Source organism: Watersipora subatra, chromosome 8 (assembly GCF_963576615.1).
Source record: "Watersipora subatra chromosome 8, tzWatSuba1.1, whole genome shotgun sequence".
Classification (NCBI taxonomy): Eukaryota; Metazoa; Bryozoa; class Gymnolaemata; order Cheilostomatida; family Watersiporidae; genus Watersipora; species Watersipora subatra.
The window spans coordinates 57,332,964-57,349,286 of record NC_088715.1 but is presented as its reverse complement, the minus strand read 5'-3'; the positions used below and the strand labels follow the sequence as shown (position 1 = coordinate 57,349,286).

The 16,323-nt window shown below is 49.2% G+C and overlaps 2 non-coding genes and 3 pseudogenes across 2 annotated transcripts; all 5 read right to left on the bottom strand.

Moving 5' to 3' along the window:
* Nucleotides 1-1,031: 1,031 nt before the first annotated feature.
* LOC137402920 (U2 spliceosomal RNA) lies at nucleotides 1,032-1,208 on the bottom strand (annotated as a pseudogene).
* Nucleotides 1,209-2,835: 1,627 nt separating this feature from the next.
* On the bottom strand, nucleotides 2,836-3,027 carry LOC137402912 (U2 spliceosomal RNA). Its single transcript, XR_010979528.1, has one exon. It is a non-coding gene; the product is annotated as a U2 spliceosomal RNA (small nuclear RNA).
* Nucleotides 3,028-4,300: 1,273 nt separating this feature from the next.
* LOC137402984 (U2 spliceosomal RNA) lies at nucleotides 4,301-4,482 on the bottom strand (annotated as a pseudogene).
* A 6,562-nt stretch (nucleotides 4,483-11,044) lies between these two features.
* On the bottom strand, nucleotides 11,045-11,236 carry LOC137402901 (U2 spliceosomal RNA). Its single transcript, XR_010979517.1, has one exon. It is a non-coding gene; the product is annotated as a U2 spliceosomal RNA (small nuclear RNA).
* A 1,271-nt stretch (nucleotides 11,237-12,507) lies between these two features.
* On the bottom strand, nucleotides 12,508-12,689 carry LOC137402983 (U2 spliceosomal RNA; annotated as a pseudogene).
* Between the last annotated feature and the right edge of the window lie 3,634 nt (nucleotides 12,690-16,323).

Sequence of the window (16,323 nt, the reverse complement as noted above, 5' to 3'; positions counted from 1 at the left end):
TAGATTCGCCTTTACTCTCTTTACGGTATAGATGTAATTAAAGGATTTCGGCATTCGCGCGCGCCGAGAGTGGCCTATTCGCTTCTCCTAGCTAGTTACGTAATAACGCTTCTAATCTCGACGCGGGTAGTACCGAAGCTATTCTCACCGGCCTTTCTCTTTCGAAGTCGTCTCCCTCTCTTCGTTAAGCCTATACGCGAGTGCTAGCCTTTTCGTTTCTCCTAGCTAGTTACGTAATAACGCTTCTAATCTCGTCGCGGGTAGAGTAGCGAGGAGTCTACTCGTCTTGGTCATTCTTTCGAAGTCGTCCCCCCCTCCCCCTCCCCGCCCTTCGTTAAGGCTATTTCTGATATATATATATATACATATATATATATATATATATATATATATATATATATATATATATATATACAAATGTAGATAAAAGTTTTCATTATTCGTAGTTTTCGACTACTAAAGAAGCGCGTAGATAGAACGGGTCGGTTCGTCTCGGGCGATTTCCGCCCCGAACGAAACCTTTGCGGTCTCTCGTCTGTCCGCTCGCCACTCGCTCACCCCAACACCCAACACCCAACGTCTATAGAAATAAACGTAGGCGAAGGGCTGGCGATGCGCGAGCGCGTGACCGGGGAAAGAGGGCGAGGGCGGAGGCGGCGACGAAAGTTTCGGAGCGACGGCTGAGCGCTTAGTCGAAAGCGAACGCGCGCGAAACGGGCGCTCGATCGCGGCGAACGCTAGTCGGCGCGGCTAACGGGCGTCGAAGAAGCGCCCGCGTAGTCGCCGGCGCCTCGCTTTCACGCTTTTCGCCTAGTTAAAATCGGAGCTGTCCCCCTCGCGCTCCGCGTCGTTTTTTTCGCGAATTCGGGAAGAATTTACGCGCTAAGCGCGTTAATTTAAAGCGCCGCCTCGCGGCAAAAGATTTTTTTCCGGTAGGCGCGTGGGTAGGTAGGTAGGTAGGTAGGTAGGTAGGCGAGTAGGTAGGCGAGTAGGTAGGTTCAGTTTATCTTTCGTTTCGTGCCTCCCGACGAGGGGAGTGGGCCGTGCTCGGAGGTACTGCGATACCGAGACAACCCGTGACGGAGCCGAAGCAAGCTTCCGCGCTCCATCTCGTTCCAAAAATCAGATTAATATCGTAGCGGCGCGATGCGCCGCGAATCAGATATTAAACTGATTAGAACAGATACTCCTGTTTTATGACATGGAGTGGGGCTGACCTCGACGATATTGGCTTTTCGCCAAGGTCAGCCCCCAAGGGTTGTCAACCCCTGGAATTTATTGCAGGGCGGTAATTTACCTTGCCAGGTCATCACGAATGTCCGAGGTACAACGACCACCGAAACTTCCAAGGACTCGTGGAGCATTTGAATGCTCTGGCCTGACCGGCACCCCGGGTGGGAATCCCTAGTGCGGGCCCGGATGTGACCGCTCGCCTGCCACGCGGGTGTTTCGGGGGGCTGTGCAATGAAACACCTGCAAGACCGCCGTGCAGCACGAATGCTACACTTTGATCTTAGCCAATAGGCCGAGAAGCGATAAATTGCCCGGACGGCCGTCCGTCGCTCAGTCGCGGCCGATTCGCCGCCGAGCGAGTGTCCCCGTTTAGGGCGAACGAGCCGCTCGAAGAAACCGAGAGGCCTCGCCGGGGCCGAAGACTAGTCACGTTTTTTCCGGTCCGCCCGTCTCGCCGAAGCGGTCCGGCCTACCTCGACTAGTTCGGAGTCGGTCTCTCGCTCGTCCCGTTCAGTAACTGGCGCGAAAGCGCCAACTTTTAAACTCCCTTCGGCGTATTTAGAAAACTTTTAGATTCGCCTTTACTCTCTTTACGGTATAGATGTAATTAAAGGATTTCGGCATTCGCGCGCGCCGAGAGTGGCCTATTCGCTTCTCCTAGCTAGTTACGTAATAACGCTTCTAATCTCGACGCGGGTAGTACCGAAGCTATTCTCACCGGCCTTTCTCTTTCGAAGTCGTCTCCCTCTCTTCGTTAAGCCTATACGCGAGTGCTAGCCTTTTCGTTTCTCCTAGCTAGTTACGTAATAACGCTTCTAATCTCGTCGCGGGTAGAGTAGCGAGGAGTCTACTCGTCTTGGTCATTCTTTCGAAGTCGTCCCCCCCTCCCCCTCCCCGCCCTTCGTTAAGGCTATTTCTGATATATATATATATACATATATATATATATATATATATATATATATATATATATATACAAATGTAGATAAAAGTTTTCATTATTCGTAGTTTTCGACTACTAAAGAAGCGCGTAGATAGAACGGGTCGGTTCGTCTCGGGCGATTTCCGCCCCGAACGAAACCTTTGCGGTCTCTCGTCTGTCCGCTCGCCACCCGCTCACCCCGAACACCCCAACACCCCAACACCCAACACCCAACGTCTATAGAAATAAACGTAGGCGAAGGGCTGGCGATGCGCGAGCGCGTGACCGGGGAAAGAGGGCGAGGGCGGAGGCGGCGACGAAAGTTTCGGAGCGACGGCTGAGCGCTTAGTCGAAAGCGAACGCGCGCGAAACGGGCGCTCGATCGCGGCGAACGCTAGTCGGCGCGGCTAACGGGCGTCGAAGAAGCGCCCGCGTAGTCGCCGGCGCCTCGCTTTCACGCTTTTCGCCTAGTTAAAATCGGAGCTGTCCCCCTCGCGCTCCGCGTCGTTTTTCTCGCGAATTCGGGAAGAATTTACGCGCTAAGCGCGTTAATTTAAAGCGCCGCCTCGCGGCAAAAGATTTTTTTCCGGTAGGCGCGTGGGTAGGTAGGTAGGTAGGTAGGCGAGTAGGTAGGCGAGTAGGTAGGTTCAGTTTATCTTTCGTTTCGTGCCTCCCGACGAGGGGAGTGGGCCGTGCTCGGAGGTACTGCGATACCGAGACAACCCGTGACGGAGCCGAAGCAAGCTTCCGCGCTCCATCTCGTTCCAAAAATCAGATTAATATCGTAGCGGCGCGATGCGCCGCGAATCAGATATTAAACTGATTAGAACAGATACTACACTTTGATCTTAGCCAATAGGCCGAGAAGCGATAAATTGCCCGGACGGCCGTCCGTCGCTCAGTCGCGGCCGATTCGCCGCCGAGCGAGTGTCCCCGTTTAGGGCGAACGAGCCGCTCGAAGAAACCGAGAGGCCTCGCCGGGGCCGAAGACTAGTCGCGTTTTTTCCGGTCCGCCCGTCTCGCCGAAGCGGTCCGGCCTACCTCGACTAGTTCGGAGTCGGTCTCTCGCTCGTCCCGTTCAGTAACTGGCGCGAAAGCGCCAACTTTTAAACTCCCTTCGGCGTATTTAGAAAACTTTTAGATTCGCCTTTACTCTCTTTACGGTATAGATGTAATTAAAGGATTTCGACATTCGCGCGCGCCGAGAGTGGCCTATTCGCTTCTCCTAGCTAGTTACGTAATAACGCTTCTAATCTCGACGCGGGTAGTACCGAAGCTATTCTCACCGGCCTTTCTCTTTCGAAGTCGTCTCCCTCTCTTCGTTAAGCCTATACGCGAGTGCTAGCCTTTTCGTTTCTCCTAGCTAGTTACGTAATAACGCTTCTAATCTCGTCGCGGGTAGAGTAGCGAGGAGTCTACTCGTCTTGGTCATTCTTTCGAAGTCGTCCCCCCTCCCCCTCCCCGCCCTTCGTTAAGGCTATTTCTGATATATGTATATACATATATATATATATATATATATATATACAAATGTAGATAAAAGTTTTCATTATTCGTAGTTTTCGACTACTAAAGAAGCGCGTAGATAGAACGGGTCGGTTCGTCTCGGGCGATTTCCGCCCCGAACGAAACCTTTGCGGTCTCTCGTCTGTCCGCTCGCCACCCGCTCACCCCGAACACCCCAACACCCCAACACCCAACACCCAACGTCTATAGAAATAAACGTAGGCGAAGGGCTGGCGATGCGCGAGCGCGTGACCGGGGAAAGAGGGCGAGGGCGGAGGCGGCGACGAAAGTTTCGGAGCGACGGCTGAGCGCTTAGTCGAAAGCGAACGCGCGCGAAACGGGCGCTCGATCGCGGCGAACGCTAGTCGGCGCGGCTAACGGGCGTCGAAGAAGCGCCCGCGTAGTCGCCGGCGCCTCGCTTTCACGCTTTTCGCCTAGTTAAAATCGGAGCTGTCGCCCTCGCGCTCCGCGTCGTTTTTTTCGCGAATTCGGGAAGAATTTACGCGCTAAGCGCGTTAATTTAAAGCGCCGCCTCGCGGCAAAAGATTTTTTTCCGGTAGGCGCGTGGGTAGGTAGGTAGGTAGGTAGGTAGGCGAGTAGGTAGGTTCAGTTAATCTTTCGTTTCGTGCCTCCCGACGAGGGGAGTGGGCCGTGCTCGGAGGTACTGCGATACCGAGACAACCCGTGACGGAGCCGAAGCAAGCTTCCGCGCTCCATCTCGTTCCAAAAATCAGATTAATATCGTAGCGGCGCGATGCGCCGCGAATCCGATATTAAACTGATTAGAACAGATACTCCTGTTTGAAGAGTGAAAAAGTAATCTAAAAGAAAGAGAATCCTACTAAACTAATCTATTATCAAAACGGTGTCCTAATCTAAACTAAGTCTCAAAACGGGTTTTTTAAAATTAATTTTAAACGTTCACTCTTCAAACCCCTTTCGCCGAAGCGACAGGGTTTCAGAGAGGAAGACCCACCGGCTCATGTGAATTTCACGCCGGCCGAACCTTCCTCTCTCGGACAGACTACACCCACACGCAACCTCGCCTGCCCGTCGTGTTTTTAATGAAAAACTCTTATTAAGCGAGACATACCTTTCTGCTACTTCCGTCATTGGCACGTGACTTAGGCAGCCTTCTCCTTGCCTATCTCCTCTTCTCTTACGTTGTCTGGCAGTTCTTCTCTTCTTCTTCTCAAGGCGAACGCGGTGACTGATGCCAGCCTGTCCACGTTCGCCTCTCTCCCCTGAAACAGAAAATCATTTCTACACTGCCACAACAGTCCGTACACCTCCGCCACCGCTGAGAAGATGCCAACTGTCACGTGCCAACTTTCGGCTCTCTCCACCGCTCCGGTGCAAAGAAAGACTTCCTCTTCTCCTATGTCTGCTTCTAAACTTGCCGCAAAGTGCTTCAGGTCTTTTCGTATAAATTCGAGTCTCTTGCAACTGCAGAATATATGAAAGTCGGTCTCGAGCTCTTTACCGCAGAAAGTACAAAGGGTTTTCATCCCGGGTATGTTGTACTTTTTAACGAAGCTTCCTGTCTTCAGGCCGCCCATCGCCATCCTCCACATAAAACACTTAGCTTTGCTCCCTATCGCCGCGTTCTTCCATATTCCGAATATTTTCCGTCTTTTCTCTTCTGTCGGGTCATTCAAACCTGTTACCTTCAAACTCAATAACGGTGCGCTTCCCTGTAACCATTCGTAGATCTGCTTAACCGACGGCATGAAAGGCCCCAGTTCGGCGAGTTTCTTTTTAACTTTGAGTAGGATCGATTGTAGCTTTTTGTAAGCCCCTGAGAGCTGGAGACTATGGGCGTCTGAAACCTTGTATGAGTCGTGATATAAGAGGCGGGCCTGGAAGCCGAAAAAGAATCTAAAAAGTCCTGCGCGTTGGTGTGAAAAGTCTTTTTTCGTTGGTCTTAGCAGATTGTGCTTTAAGTATAGTGCTTCGCATTTTTGTCTGGTTTTTTCTAGTCCTAATCCTCCGCTCTCTTTCGGCGCGCTTACTTTTGTTCGTGAGACCGCCTCCCTACCGTTTTTCCACAGAAATGAGAAAATTTGTTTTTCGATCGTCTTGAAGAAAGCTTCACTCGGCAGGAAGACTGACCCTACGTGGTATATCAGCGGCGCGATAGTCGTGTTTACGAGTAAAACCTTTCCCGGCAGAGAAAGGTTTAGTCTTTCGAGTTTTTCCACTTTTTCTTTCATGTTCTTTATCATTCCGTCTTCGTTGATCTTTATTACCTCGTTGTAATTCCTTGTGGCGAACAGAGCCCCGCAAATTTTAAGAGTGTCCACGGCGTAGTCAATGTTTTCGTTGCTGCCCAGTGGGAGAATCTTTGTCTTTCCTTTATTCAAATCGCTTCCTGTCGCTGTTGTTACCCGCTGAAAAAACCTGAAAACTTCGTCTGTATCTTTCTTGTCTCTACAGAATAAAAGAAGGTCGTCCGCATAAGCTGAGGCTTTTAGTACCGTGCTGTTTGGCAGGATGATTCCTTTCAACCCCCCTTGAGGAAGTGGTTGATAAAGGTCTGTGCGTAAATGATGTAGAGGGAGGGAGAGAGTGGGCAACCCTGTCGAACTCCTCTCTCTATGTATACAGGGTCGGAAAGGAACCCGTTGACTTGTATTCTTGTTTTTATTCCCGTGTACAAGGTCGAAATCATGGACACCACGTTTTCTCTTATTCCCATCTTTCGCATGGTTTTGAATAAAAAGGCGCGATTCACTTTGTCAAATGCCTTCCTTTGGTCTAGCGATACTAGATAGCCGGGCGTGTTTCTACTCTGGCTGTACTGTATACAGTCTCGGATCAGTGTTAGTCCATCCTGGATCGATCTTCCTTTCACCCCGCATAGCTGCTCCGGGCTGATCACTTTATCTAGTATGTCCGAAAGGAAGAAGTCATTTATGTACTTGGCAAATATTTTTATGTCGTTGTTGAGGAGGGAAATCGGTCTCTGATTGGCTACATCCAGCGAGTCTCCGGCTTTTTGTATCAAAATCGTCGTTGCTTCTCTCGCTGATTCGGGTAGTACACCTTTGTTCGCTATTTCGTTGAAAACTTCCAGAACGTCGTCAGCTAGTTCGGCACTAAACGTCTTGTAAAATTCGGCTGGTATTCCGTCTGGGCCGGGCGATTTGTTGTTTTTCGTGTTTGACAAAACTTTTTTCAAATTTTCTTCATTAAAGGTTATTTCTTCCGGGCCCAGGAGGGGTGTCTCCGATGGAGCGCTTATCTTTTCCGTCAGTAGATCTTGTAATTCGTCTTGCCCTTCGTATCTCGCGTACAAGCTCTGATAGTATTTACGAAACGTCTCCAAAATTTCCTGATGTTTTTCCACTACTTGCCCCTTATGATTTCTTATTTTAGTGACCGCATTTTTAGTTCGCCGTTCCTTTATTCGGGTGAAAAAGTACTGCGTACACTTTTCGTCCAGCAGTTCTCGGTCTACTCTCGCTCTTATTGCTAGTCCCCTCGCTTTCTTTTCGCTCATGGATTTAAGCTCATATTTTATGTCCGCTATTCTTTGCGAGTGGTGGTTTCGCGTCTCCTGGTTAAGAGACCTTAGCTCTTCTTGTAGCTCTTCCTCTTTCCTTCGTTCTTCCTTGTTCTTTTCACAACAAAACTTTATAGTTTCTTTCTTTACACGAGCTTTGAAGTCGTCCCACCACTCGCCTCTGGTCTCGAACAGATCTTTTAAGGTGCGGGTGTTCTTAATGAGCTCCCCGATAACTTCACGATATTTTTCGGTCTCTAACACTGAAGTGTTCATCTTCCAAGTTGGTCTCGCTCCTTGAACCTCGCGAGGGCAATCGGGCAGCTCGACCTCTAGTTTGACCAGAGCGTGATCGGAGAAGGGGAAATAGTCGACACTGTAAGTCGTCTCGTACGAGCTGTTCAGGTAGACTCGGTCGAGTCTGCTAGCTTGGCTACCGTTTTTATTTGTCCACGTATACATTTTTTTTGTAGGGTTGTTAAAACGCCATATGTCGGTGATGCCCGCGTTCTTGCATAGTTCCTTCAAGGCTGTCACTCCCATTTCGCACCTCGATAGATTCGAGTGATTGAGCGTGTCTAAGGCGCGCGATTCCACGCAGTTGAAGTCGCCTGCTAAAATGATGGGGTGGTCGGTGTCAAAAAGTTCTGCCACTTCCTGTTCAAAAAAATCTTTCCGTCGATGAGGTTCGTTCGGTGCGTAGATGTTGATTAATCTTACCGGCCTCTTGCGTATATCTATGTCGATAACGCAAAAGTGTCCTTCATCGGTTCGCTGCGATATGATCCGCGCTTCCTGTTGTTTTCCCACTAAAAATCCACATCCGGCCGATCTATTTGAGCCGTAGCTGAGTATAGTTCGGCCTTCCCATTCCGGTATTGAGTGACAGTGCGTTTCCTGCACGAAAATTACATCAAATTTCTCTTTTCTCAGCTCATTTAAAACATGCGCTCTTTTGTTTCTCTCCGCCGTGCCGTTGACGTTTATGGTTGCCAAGTTTAGTTTTTTATCCATTATGTCGTTGTTTAGAATTTTCTCTTCTTCTTAGATTTATTTCCTTTGTCGCGGTTGCTAGTTTTAAACTTCTTTGTTCTCTCTGTCACAGCGCTTTTCCTAAAAGTTTGCCTGGGGTCGGTTCCTGGTTGTTTGTCTATATCTTCACTATCGGTAGTGAGTTCGCTCGAGTCTGAATTTTCAATTTCCGATAAAGTAACTTGACTTCTTTCCAGGTCAATGACTAGTTGGCGGCTGGAATCGTTTTGGCTTCTTTCTTCGACTGGCGTCGGCATGCTCTCCATCTTTATATCTTCCTCGGTGTGCTCTTCTGCATTGTCCGTACCGATGTCTAAACTCTCCGGTTGTTGTTCGATGATCGTAGCCTTAGACCAGCTTTTATCTAAACGCACTTTATTTGCCCACGACGTTGGGCATCTGGCGTAACCGTGCCCCTCTTCTTTGCAAATTGTACAAACTAATTTACTGTTGCAGTCCGCTTTTTCATGACCGATTTGTTGGCACCGGAAGCAAATCTTAACCGTACACTGTTTTACTTCGTGGGAAGTGGATTGGCATCGATGGCACGTTTTTTGTTGTCCACGATAGGCGAGTCTGAAACCTGTTCTCCCAAAATTTACCATTCCCGGTATTTTTGCATCCTCCTTCGGTACAATCACAAATTGTCTTACTCCGTTTTCGATGTTAGGAAAATCCTTGAAGTACAGTCTCCTTCCTTTCTTAACGTCGCCGTATTTCGTCAAAAACGTCCACAGCGTGGAATCTGCTATTAAGCAATGGCCTTCGCCGTAACTCGGGCTGGTCGTGATGAGAATTACTCGTGAAACTTCTGACTTGACGTTCCAATCTTCAGGTGCATTCGCGATGAAATTTCTTAGGTCTTTTTCCGTTTGGAATGTTATTTCGACTCCTTTCGGCAGTCGAATAACGGCCTTGATTGTTTCAAGTTCTGTGATCTTCTTTAGTTCGTGGAAGAAAGCCTTTATGTCGTCCGCATAACCTGACTGTATGGTTGCCGTCAAGCAAACCATGGTGGGGTGAGGGTGAAAGTAACTTAAAAGCTACTTTCTAAGAAGTGACAAGGTGGAGAAAGCAAAGATAAAAGGAGTAGCAGAGGCGGGGAAGAGGCGTAAGTTAGGTAAAAGGAGTGCGAAAGGGAGGATTTGAGTGGGGTGTAAGTGTAAGAGTGTAGGAAAGGGGCGCGAGATGTAGTAGGAAAGAGTGAAGTTAAGAAAAGGAAAAGAGGCTAAGAAGAGTTGTGAAAGCGAGAGTGAAGAGGAGGCGAGAGGGGTGAAGAGTGATAAATACCTGGCCTGCCTCACTACAAGCGAGTGGGCAGGCTGGCGTGCCGAGCTGTATCCAAAATCTGAGTCTGTGCCTTTAGTCGTGAAACTTTTCCGGTCTGTGTCCAAATCGAGCTTTGTCTCCCCTGGTGAAGAGTCTCGGTAGCAGCAGCAGCAGCTCCTCTAGCTCTGTACTTGTCCAAGAGTATCCTGTATTGCTCCAAGTGGTGTAGTCCAGTGGTAAGCGCGTAAAAATCTTAGCCAATAGGCCGAGAAGCGATAAATTGCCCGGACGGCCGTCCGTCGCTCAGTCGCGGCCGATTCACCGCCGAGCGAGTGTCCCCGTTTAGGGCGAACGAGCCGCTCGAAGAAACCGAGAGGCCTCGCCGGGGCCGAAGACTAGTCGCTTTTTTTCCGGTTCACCCGTCTCGCCGAAGCGGTCCGGCCTACCTCGACTAGTTCGGAGTCGGTCTCTCGCTCGTCCTGTTCAGTAACTGGCGCGAAAGCGCCAACTTTTAAACTCCCTTCGGCGTATTTAGAAAGCTTTTAGATTCGCTTTTACTCTCTTTACGGTATAGATGTAATTAAAGGATTTCGGCATTCGCGCGCGCCGAGAGTGGCCTATTCGCTTCTCCTAGCTAGTTACGTAATAACGCTTCTAATCTCGACGCGGGTAGTACCGAAGCTATTCTCACCGGCCTTTCTCTTTCGAAGTCGTCTCCCTCTCTTCGTTAAGCCTATACGCGAGTGCTAGCCTTTTCGTTTCTCCTAGCTAGTTACGTAATAACGCTTCTAATCTCGTCGCGGGTAGAGTAGCGAGGAGTCTACTCGTCTTGGTCATTCTTTCGAAGTCGTCCCCCCCTCCCCCTCCCCGCCCTTCGTTAAGGCTATTTCTGATATATATATATATATACATATATATATATATATATATATATATATATATATATATATATATATATACAAATGTAGATAAAAGTTTTCATTATTCGTAGTTTTTGACTACTAAAGAAGCGCGTAGATAGAACGGGTCGGTTCGTCTCGGGCGATTTCCGCCCCGAACGAAACCTTTGCGGTCTCTCGTCTGTCCGCTCGTCACTCGCTCACCCCGAACACCCCAACACCCAACACCCAACGTCTATAGAAATAAACGTAGGCGAAGGGCTGGCGATGCGCGAGCGCGTGACCGGGGAAAGAGGGCGAGGGCGGAGGCGGCGACGAAAGTTTCGGAGCGACGGCTGAGCGCTTAGTCGAAAGCGAACGCGCGCGAAACGGGCGCTCGATCGCGGCGAACGCTAGTCGGCGCGGCTAACGGGCGTCGAAGAAGCGCCCGCGTAGTCGCCGGCGCCTCGCTTTCACGCTTTTCGCCTAGTTAAAATCGGAGCTGTCCCCCTCGCGCTCCGCGTCGTTTTTTTCGCGAATTCGGGAAGAATTTACGCGCTAAGCGCGTTAATTTAAAGCGCCGCCTCGCGGCAAAAGATTTTTTTCCGGTAGGCGCGTGGGTAGGTAGGTAGGTAGGTAGGCGAGTAGGTAGGCGAGTAGGTAGGTTCAGTTTATCTTTCGTTTCGTGCCTCCCGACGAGGGGAGTGGGCCGTGCTCGGAGGTACTGCGATACCGAGACAACCCGTGACGGAGCCGAAGCAAGCTTCCGCGCTCCATCTCGTTCCAAAAATCAGATTAATATCGTAGCGGCGCGATGCGCCGCGAATCAGATATTAAACTGATTAGAACAGATACTACACTTTGATCTTAGCCAATAGGCCGAGAAGCGATAAATTGCCCGGACGGCCGTCCGTCGCTCAGTCGCGGCCGATTCGCCGCCGAGCGAGTGTCCCCGTTTAGGGCGAACGAGCCGCTCGAAGAAACCGAGAGGCCTCGCCGGGGCCGAAGACTAGTCGCGTTTTTTCCGGTCCGCCCGTCTCGCCGAAGCGGTCCGGCCTACCTCGACTAGTTCGGAGTCGGTCTCTCGCTCGTCCCGTTCAGTAACTGGCGCGAAAGCGCCAACTTTTAAACTCCCTTCGGCGTATTTAGAAAACTTTTAGATTCGCCTTTACTCTCTTTACGGTATAGATGTAATTAAAGGATTTCGACATTCGCGCGCGCCGAGAGTGGCCTATTCGCTTCTCCTAGCTAGTTACGTAATAACGCTTCTAATCTCGACGCGGGTAGTACCGAAGCTATTCTCACCGGCCTTTCTCTTTCGAAGTCGTCTCCCTCTCTTCGTTAAGCCTATACGCGAGTGCTAGCCTTTTCGTTTCTCCTAGCTAGTTACGTAATAACGCTTCTAATCTCGTCGCGGGTAGAGTAGCGAGGAGTCTACTCGTCTTGGTCATTCTTTCGAAGTCGTCCCCCCTCCCCCTCCCCGCCCTTCGTTAAGGCTATTTCTGATATATGTATATACATATATATATATATATATATATATACAAATGTAGATAAAAGTTTTCATTATTCGTAGTTTTCGACTACTAAAGAAGCGCGTAGATAGAACGGGTCGGTTCGTCTCGGGCGATTTCCGCCCCGAACGAAACCTTTGCGGTCTCTCGTCTGTCCGCTCGCCACCCGCTCACCCCGAACACCCCAACACCCCAACACCCAACACCCAACGTCTATAGAAATAAACGTAGGCGAAGGGCTGGCGATGCGCGAGCGCGTGACCGGGGAAAGAGGGCGAGGGCGGAGGCGGCGACGAAAGTTTCGGAGCGACGGCTGAGCGCTTAGTCGAAAGCGAACGCGCGCGAAACGGGCGCTCGATCGCGGCGAACGCTAGTCGGCGCGGCTAACGGGCGTCGAAGAAGCGCCCGCGTAGTCGCCGGCGCCTCGCTTTCACGCTTTTCGCCTAGTTAAAATCGGAGCTGTCGCCCTCGCGCTCCGCGTCGTTTTTTTCGCGAATTCGGGAAGAATTTACGCGCTAAGCGCGTTAATTTAAAGCGCCGCCTCGCGGCAAAAGATTTTTTTCCGGTAGGCGCGTGGGTAGGTAGGTAGGTAGGTAGGTAGGCGAGTAGGTAGGTTCAGTTAATCTTTCGTTTCGTGCCTCCCGACGAGGGGAGTGGGCCGTGCTCGGAGGTACTGCGATACCGAGACAACCCGTGACGGAGCCGAAGCAAGCTTCCGCGCTCCATCTCGTTCCAAAAATCAGATTAATATCGTAGCGGCGCGATGCGCCGCGAATCCGATATTAAACTGATTAGAACAGATACTCCTGTTTGAAGAGTGAAAAAGTAATCTAAAAGAAAGAGAATCCTACTAAACTAATCTATTATCAAAACGGTGTCCTAATCTAAACTAAGTCTCAAAACGGGTTTTTTAAAATTAATTTTAAACGTTCACTCTTCAAACCCCTTTCGCCGAAGCGACAGGGTTTCAGAGAGGAAGACCCACCGGCTCATGTGAATTTCACGCCGGCCGAACCTTCCTCTCTCGGACAGACTACACCCACACGCAACCTCGCCTGCCCGTCGTGTTTTTAATGAAAAACTCTTATTAAGCGAGACATACCTTTCTGCTACTTCCGTCATTGGCACGTGACTTAGGCAGCCTTCTCCTTGCCTATCTCCTCTTCTCTTACGTTGTCTGGCAGTTCTTCTCTTCTTCTTCTCAAGGCGAACGCGGTGACTGATGCCAGCCTGTCCACGTTCGCCTCTCTCCCCTGAAACAGAAAATCATTTCTACACTGCCACAACAGTCCGTACACCTCCGCCACCGCTGAGAAGATGCCAACTGTCACGTGCCAACTTTCGGCTCTCTCCACCGCTCCGGTGCAAAGAAAGACTTCCTCTTCTCCTATGTCTGCTTCTAAACTTGCCGCAAAGTGCTTCAGGTCTTTTCGTATAAATTCGAGTCTCTTGCAACTGCAGAATATATGAAAGTCGGTCTCGAGCTCTTTACCGCAGAAAGTACAAAGGGTTTTCATCCCGGGTATGTTGTACTTTTTAACGAAGCTTCCTGTCTTCAGGCCGCCCATCGCCATCCTCCACATAAAACACTTAGCTTTGCTCCCTATCGCCGCGTTCTTCCATATTCCGAATATTTTCCGTCTTTTCTCTTCTGTCGGGTCATTCAAACCTGTTACCTTCAAACTCAATAACGGTGCGCTTCCCTGTAACCATTCGTAGATCTGCTTAACCGACGGCATGAAAGGCCCCAGTTCGGCGAGTTTCTTTTTAACTTTGAGTAGGATCGATTGTAGCTTTTTGTAAGCCCCTGAGAGCTGGAGACTATGGGCGTCTGAAACCTTGTATGAGTCGTGATATAAGAGGCGGGCCTGGAAGCCGAAAAAGAATCTAAAAAGTCCTGCGCGTTGGTGTGAAAAGTCTTTTTTCGTTGGTCTTAGCAGATTGTGCTTTAAGTATAGTGCTTCGCATTTTTGTCTGGTTTTTTCTAGTCCTAATCCTCCGCTCTCTTTCGGCGCGCTTACTTTTGTTCGTGAGACCGCCTCCCTACCGTTTTTCCACAGAAATGAGAAAATTTGTTTTTCGATCGTCTTGAAGAAAGCTTCACTCGGCAGGAAGACTGACCCTACGTGGTATATCAGCGGCGCGATAGTCGTGTTTACGAGTAAAACCTTTCCCGGCAGAGAAAGGTTTAGTCTTTCGAGTTTTTCCACTTTTTCTTTCATGTTCTTTATCATTCCGTCTTCGTTGATCTTTATTACCTCGTTGTAATTCCTTGTGGCGAACAGAGCCCCGCAAATTTTAAGAGTGTCCACGGCGTAGTCAATGTTTTCGTTGCTGCCCAGTGGGAGAATCTTTGTCTTTCCTTTATTCAAATCGCTTCCTGTCGCTGTTGTTACCCGCTGAAAAAACCTGAAAACTTCGTCTGTATCTTTCTTGTCTCTACAGAATAAAAGAAGGTCGTCCGCATAAGCTGAGGCTTTTAGTACCGTGCTGTTTGGCAGGATGATTCCTTTCAACCCCCCTTGAGGAAGTGGTTGATAAAGGTCTGTGCGTAAATGATGTAGAGGGAGGGAGAGAGTGGGCAACCCTGTCGAACTCCTCTCTCTATGTATACAGGGTCGGAAAGGAACCCGTTGACTTGTATTCTTGTTTTTATTCCCGTGTACAAGGTCGAAATCATGGACACCACGTTTTCTCTTATTCCCATCTTTCGCATGGTTTTGAATAAAAAGGCGCGATTCACTTTGTCAAATGCCTTCCTTTGGTCTAGCGATACTAGATAGCCGGGCGTGTTTCTACTCTGGCTGTACTGTATACAGTCTCGGATCAGTGTTAGTCCATCCTGGATCGATCTTCCTTTCACCCCGCATAGCTGCTCCGGGCTGATCACTTTATCTAGTATGTCCGAAAGGAAGAAGTCATTTATGTACTTGGCAAATATTTTTATGTCGTTGTTGAGGAGGGAAATCGGTCTCTGATTGGCTACATCCAGCGAGTCTCCGGCTTTTTGTATCAAAATCGTCGTTGCTTCTCTCGCTGATTCGGGTAGTACACCTTTGTTCGCTATTTCGTTGAAAACTTCCAGAACGTCGTCAGCTAGTTCGGCACTAAACGTCTTGTAAAATTCGGCTGGTATTCCGTCTGGGCCGGGCGATTTGTTGTTTTTCGTGTTTGACAAAACTTTTTTCAAATTTTCTTCATTAAAGGTTATTTCTTCCGGGCCCAGGAGGGGTGTCTCCGATGGAGCGCTTATCTTTTCCGTCAGTAGATCTTGTAATTCGTCTTGCCCTTCGTATCTCGCGTACAAGCTCTGATAGTATTTACGAAACGTCTCCAAAATTTCCTGATGTTTTTCCACTACTTGCCCCTTATGATTTCTTATTTTAGTGACCGCATTTTTAGTTCGCCGTTCCTTTATTCGGGTGAAAAAGTACTGCGTACACTTTTCGTCCAGCAGTTCTCGGTCTACTCTCGCTCTTATTGCTAGTCCCCTCGCTTTCTTTTCGCTCATGGATTTAAGCTCATATTTTATGTCCGCTATTCTTTGCGAGTGGTGGTTTCGCGTCTCCTGGTTAAGAGACCTTAGCTCTTCTTGTAGCTCTTCCTCTTTCCTTCGTTCTTCCTTGTTCTTTTCACAACAAAACTTTATAGTTTCTTTCTTTACACGAGCTTTGAAGTCGTCCCACCACTCGCCTCTGGTCTCGAACAGATCTTTTAAGGTGCGGGTGTTCTTAATGAGCTCCCCGATAACTTCACGATATTTTTCGGTCTCTAACACTGAAGTGTTCATCTTCCAAGTTGGTCTCGCTCCTTGAACCTCGCGAGGGCAATCGGGCAGCTCGACCTCTAGTTTGACCAGAGCGTGATCGGAGAAGGGGAAATAGTCGACACTGTAAGTCGTCTCGTACGAGCTGTTCAGGTAGACTCGGTCGAGTCTGCTAGCTTGGCTACCGTTTTTATTTGTCCACGTATACATTTTTTTTGTAGGGTTGTTAAAACGCCATATGTCGGTGATGCCCGCGTTCTTGCATAGTTCCTTCAAGGCTGTCACTCCCATTTCGCACCTCGATAGATTCGAGTGATTGAGCGTGTCTAAGGCGCGCGATTCCACGCAGTTGAAGTCGCCTGCTAAAATGATGGGGTGGTCGGTGTCAAAAAGTTCTGCCACTTCCTGTTCAAAAAAATCTTTCCGTCGATGAGGTTCGTTCGGTGCGTAGATGTTGATTAATCTTACCGGCCTCTTGCGTATATCTATGTCGATAACGCAAAAGTGTCCTTCATCGGTTCGCTGCGATATGATCCGCGCTTCCTGTTGTTTTCCCACTAAAAATCCACATCCGGCCGATCTATTTGAGCCGTAGCTGAGTATAGTTCGGCCTTCCCATTCCGGTATTGAGTGACAGTGCGTTTCCTGCACGAAAATTACATCAAATTTCTCTTTTCTCAGCTCATTTAAAACATGCG